Source organism: Phyllopteryx taeniolatus, chromosome 13 (assembly GCF_024500385.1).
Source record: "Phyllopteryx taeniolatus isolate TA_2022b chromosome 13, UOR_Ptae_1.2, whole genome shotgun sequence".
In the NCBI taxonomy this organism is placed as follows: domain Eukaryota; kingdom Metazoa; phylum Chordata; class Actinopteri; order Syngnathiformes; family Syngnathidae; genus Phyllopteryx; species Phyllopteryx taeniolatus.
In genome coordinates, this window is record NC_084514.1 from 19304378 (window position 1) to 19310377 (window position 6000).

The following is a 6000-nucleotide window of genomic DNA, read 5'->3' on the forward strand; positions in this document are numbered from 1 at the left end:
TGCAAGAACAAAACACGATGACTCGGCTAAACAATTGCGACTCTTCACAGAGAAATCCTCAAATAAATCTTGCTTGAAATCCCCCTCCCCCACCAACGCAGGCTCTGTCTCATTCATGTCAACGTGTGCCGTGCGTGGACTCTTCGGATGAACAAGTAAGACTCTTTATTGGCATTAACGGAATGATTTGCTTTCATTCATCCAATCGTAATGATGAGCCTCATGTGAAGGTGGCTTGTTTGTGTTGAATAATTGAACTGTTGAATATCGTCATTTATGTAACATGGGTCTGTGCTGGTGTTCATGTTATAAGCATGGTGTTGATACTTTATGATCTTTTCCATTTTTTCTTTGCCGTAATCTATACCCAATTGCAAACCACTTTTGCCCGGTGTCAATTTTTCGCAGATTTTGCTAGCCAGGGCTCGGTACCGATCCCCTCAAATAGCGGGGCTTCACTGTAATAATTATTTTACTGCTTCCATCCAGCAAAGAAGAGGAACACGACAACTCAGCAGAAGACGTCAGGTGCATATGTTACAGCTCTACAAAACATGGTGGAAGGCAGCCAAGGTGACAGACATTTTTTCATTTTGTTTTCATCTATAATTTGCTCATTTTTTGGTCTAATATTTGTTTAGTTTCCATTAATTTTTTTGTGTATTTTTCTCTTATATTTGTGCTTTTTTTCATCTAATATTTGTGTAGGGAAGTTCTAATATTTTTTTTTTTATTGTTGTCAAACTTATTTTTTTTTGTCTATTTTTGCAGTATGTTCCTGATTATGTGCCTGAATTTTTGCTACTATTTTTTTTATATTGTATTTATTATTTTTCATCACTTTTGTTTTTTTTTCTAATTTAGCATTTTTCATCTTGAATTTTTGTATATTTCTCATTTCATATTTGTGTGTTTTTGTCTATTTTGGGTCAACTATTTTTGCATTTAAATTATTCTCTAATACGTATATACATTTCATCGAATATTTTTATGTAATATTTTGGTAATCCATCCATTTTCTGAACCGCTTATCTTCACAAGGGTCGCGGGAGTGCTGGAGCCTGTCCCACCTATCATCGGTCGCCACCCAATCGCAGGGCACATATAAACAAACAACCATTGGCATTCACACCTACGGGCAATTTAGAGTCTTCAATCAACCTAACGTGCATGTTTTTGGGATGCGGGAGGAAACCGGAGTACCCGGAAAAAAGCCACCCAGGCACGGGGAGAACATGGAAATTCCACACAGGCGGGGCCGGGAATTGAACCCCGGTCATCAGAACTGTGAGGCAGACGCTCTAACCAGTCGCCCACCATTTACTGTAGTGCATTTTTTTTTCTCAAATATTTTTCTAGTTTTGTCTAATACTTTATTTAATTTTTTGTTTTTTTTCAATTGTCGCATATTTTTTAGTGCTTTCTTGTGTTTTTGTCTACTGTGTGATATTTGTGTTTTGGGCTAATAATTATGTATTTTTTTGTTTGATATTTTTTGTGTTATTCTCATATTTTAGTCCTAGTATTTTTGTATTTTCTACTATTGTTTTTCAAATGACACGCTGTCCAATGAGCATTGTAAAATGTGTGTGTTCACTGGTGTTTGTGTGGTGGTGTTGGGGAGTGTGTGTGTTCTCCTCAGGATGGTGTTGAAGTGATTGCCCCCCCCCCCCCCCCCCCCCCACCCCCCCGAGCACAGAACCGACCCTCGCCAGCACAACCCCCAAAGCGATTGGCATTCCTGGGGGCCACCAGTGAAGCGGCTTGAGAGGAGGAGGAGGGCGGCTCCTGGGTGGCCCCTTATGCGGCGTCCCTCAGGGGGCGGCGACAATGTCTTATTAATTGACTGGGCATCCTCAGCAGAGTGCAGGAATTTGGAGGCGGGGCTTAAGAAAGGGGGGGGTGAAAAGTGAATTATGAGTTGGGACGGAAGTCAGTGTCATTATCCAGCTCCCATTTGATTGGGGGATTCGGCATCATTCCAGGTTTGGATGCTTTATCAGTATACTTTTTTTAATTTTTAATTTTTTTATGTTTTTCCCCTCTCGCCCAGAGTTAGCTGAGATAGGCGACGGCACGTGAGGATAAGCGCTACCGGAAATGGATGGATGTACATCGGTTGCACATGATTAAAAGTTGGTCAAATAACATGTATCATTTGATTATTGTCAAGGAAAATAGTGTCAAATTACACCAGTTTACCACCTTTTAATCGTGTGCAACTGAAAATTAAGTTGGTTATTTTTTCTGTGAAGAAGCAGCAAAATGAATAAAACCAGTTTACATTTTATGTTGACTTTTACATACAGGCTGTAGAGTAAAATAAAAAGTATTTAACATTTTTTATTTTGTAATTATTAATTTAATGTTTTTTGTCATTTTAAGCACGTAGTTTAAAGTCTAGATTACATTTTAATTGCATTCAATTTAATTTTGTTGTTTTACATTTACTGTAATTTAAAGACAACTTTTCACGTTTGGTGAAAAAAGAAAATCTATATATATTATGACATTTTAATGTTTATTTTGTAGTTGTAATTTTAAAATTTTATTTTTCTATGTAATGTCATTATCTTTAAATTATTAATTTTAATTCCTTATTTTTAACAATATACTTTTAATTCAATTAAATGTAGTAACAAGATCTTTTTGGGAGTTACTAATGTGACACATTTGTTCTTGAAATTTTTTGATTAAAAGTTGAAAACTACAGTTCATTCTAAATACATTTTTTAAACATTTATTTTGAAATGACTTGAATTTAAAGTAGATTTTTCTTTACTCATTTAATTAAAATTACAAATTAGAATTGAAATAATATTACGTTGTTTTTTTTTTGCAATTTAATCTGCTTTCATGACACTTTTAAAAAATGAATTTAAATGTAGTGAGTGTAAAAAATGTTTTTTAAATGAGCTGTATGAGTGATTTCAGGCGGTGGTCCCCACATGACAAATATGTTTTTGTGTAAGATTGATGGGGATGTTTTGGGTGTCACATCTTCCAAGCTTTCACACACCCCAAGATGTCTTCACCCTAATCTTGTTACATGTGTACCCCATTAGCACCGATGGAGCGGCAATTGTTCGCGCGACCCCACCTCGGTCACCTTGAGTCAGTCAACTCGGCTCTGACGTGTTTCGACTGCTTCCCACACGCACAACCGTTGCCCTGGCGACAACAACAGGACCCTCCCGACACTCGAACGCACACACATCGGTGCTGACATCGTCAATTGTTGTGACTTTTAACTTCAATAGGAAAGTGTCACTGTATAACACCAAGTACCACCATCGTGACCGTGATCATTACAATATCGTAGAAGGCCAAAGACGGGGGGAAATGACACAGGGGTTTATTTCTAAAAAGTAGGAATGGGCCAACACCAAAACCAGGCATCAGGTATTGGGTCCATACCGGCCTTATTTCAAGGTATCGGCTACTTGTGAAGTCTGTCAATACCAGCCACCAATACTTGAGGCAAAAAAAAGAAATCTGACATGAAGTCCTCCTGGCCAGTAGTTGGCACTACACTGTGGCGGTTTGAGACATCAATGAAACATTGTGAGCGTCAGAAAGAAAGGAAGGCCTTTGGTCGCAATCGTACGTCCTTGTGTTAATTGCAATTTTATGTATCAAAAGTACGAGGGGTATCGGTACTCGCTATCTGTGAGTACTCAAGAGTGAATACTCGTTGCGGTATCAGTCTGAAAAAAAGTGATATCGAACATGCCGACTAAAAAAGTATATTTCATATTATTGGAAGACACTCAATATTTTCACAGTTTGAACATTAACACTGTGCTTAAATTTTGGAAAATGAAGAAGCTACATTTAAACAATGACTTTTTTCAAATGTATTGCATGTAAATGAAAATTGTACCCATATAAGTGTTGAAAAACTAACGGGTCTTTAAGATTAAATGCAAATCACAGTATGCTTTAGGTCTTTCAAATTTTACGCAATTTGAAAAAAATAAAAAAAATCAAATTATGAACATTTTTACAAGTGTTGCAAAAAGAGAACGAAAGCGGTTCAGATGTAAAACATGAAAATAATAAAGTGGAGACGATGTTTTCCGCAGCAGATTTTGGGGCTCCCCTTGCGTGCCTCGCATCCGTCATACACTGACCTTCAGGACCCCCCCTGCTTCCTGTTCTTTGTGGGACCCTCAAAATGCTGCTGCCAAGAGAAGGCCAGGGGGGGTCTGAGAACCGAGGACCTCCGCCCCCCCAAGCACCCGGACAGCCCCTTTCAATGGAGCCCGTGCAATCTCTCCAGATGAAGAGACCTCGATGCTTTCTGGAGTGAGCTGCAGAACGACACTGGAAACGGTTTCATGGTGGCGCATGGAGTCGACTGTTAGCATGTTAGCATTTGAGGCCATTCTCATCGGAAATAGTAGCCGACTACACTGCAAAATGGAGGAAATTCTCTACTCTGGATGCTAATTGTTAGTATACCAACTGTTAGCATGTTAGCATTTGAGGCCATTCTCATCGGAAATAGTAGCCGACTACACTGCAAAATGGAGGAAATTCTCTACTCTGGATGCTAATTGTTAGTATACCAACTGTTAGCATGTTAGCATTTGAGGCCATTCTCATCGGAAATAGTAGCCGACTACACTGCAAAATGGAGGAAATTCTCTACTCTGGATGCTAATTGTTAGTATACCAACTGTTAGCATGTTAGCATTTGAGGCCATTCTCATCGGAAATAGTAGCCGACTACACTGCAAAATGGAGGAAATTCTCTACTCTGGATGCTAATTGTTAGTATACCAACTCTTAGCATGTTAGCATTTGAGGCCATTCTCATCGGAAATAGTAGCCGACTACACTGTAAAATGGAGGAAATTCTCTACTCTGGAAGCTAATTGTTAGTATACCAACTGTTAGCATTTGAGGCCATTCTCATCGGAAATAGTAGCCGACTACACTGCAAAATGGAGGAAATTCTCTACTCTGGATGCTAATTGTTAGTATACCAACTGTTAGCATATTAGCATTTGAGGCCATTCTCATCGGAAATAGTAGCCGACTACACTGCAAAATGGAGGAAATTCTCTACTCTGGATGCTAATTGTTAGTATACCAACTGTTGGCATGTTAGCATTTGAGGCCATTCTCATTGGAAATAGTAGCCGACTACACTGCAAAATGGAGGAAATTCTCTACTCTGGATGCTAATTGTTAGTATACCAACTGTTAGCATTTGAGGCCATTCTCATCGGAAATAGTAGCCGACTACACTGCAAAATGGAGGAAATTCTCTACTCTGGATGCTAATTGTTAATATACCAACTGTTAGCATGTTAGCATTTGAGGCCATTCTCATCGGAAATAGTAGCCGACTACACTGCAAAATGGAGGAAATTCTCTACTCTGGATGCTAATTGTTAGTATACCAACTCTTAGCATGTTAGCATTTGAGGCCATTCTCATCGGAAATAGTAGCCGACTACACTGCAAAATGGAGGAAATTCTCTACTCTGGATGCTAATTGTTAGTATACCAACTGTTAGCATGTTAGCATTTGAGGCCATTCTCATCGAAAATAGTAGCCGACTACACGGCAAAATGGGGGAAATTCTCTACTCTGGATGCTAATTGTTAGTATCTCGGTCAGCAGCACCTACAAAAATACTGTATTCCTAACAGCTGTATGTAATATTATAAACCACTGTAACATTATGCATGGTGTGAACATTAACATTGTGTGTGCATTTGGGAAAATAAAATCTACCTACATGATTCAATTCAAAATGTATTGTACACTAAAAGGTCCATCAAAATTGTACCTCAATAAATATTTGATAACATTTTAAAAATGTACCGTATTGGATCCAAAAAAATAAATATTTAAGTTAAACCAGTGTAACATTGTGCACATTTAATTCTGCGATTACTTGATGAGGGAGCCCCCGCGTGACTGCTGGTACTTGAAGCACACTTTGAGAACTGCTGAGCTCGGTGAACGGAATGAAGGAATGAACA

General features: G+C 38.6%; 1 protein-coding gene across 2 annotated transcripts in view; it reads left to right on the forward strand.

Annotated features, from left to right (window-relative positions):
* Nucleotides 1–5682, forward strand: part of rps6ka5 (ribosomal protein S6 kinase, polypeptide 5) — a 28774-nt gene extending 23092 nt beyond the window's left edge. Inside the window, exons 18-19 of one of the 2 annotated variants that reach the window (XR_009791437.1) lie at nucleotides 490–573; nucleotides 3066–5682. The gene's annotated coding sequence lies outside the window, so the exon portion shown is untranslated. Of the gene's footprint in view, nucleotides 1–489; nucleotides 1653–3065 lie in introns of those variants that run through there. The other variant, XR_009791436.1, reaches the window with a different exon arrangement.
* Nucleotides 5683–6000: the final 318 nt, after the last annotated feature.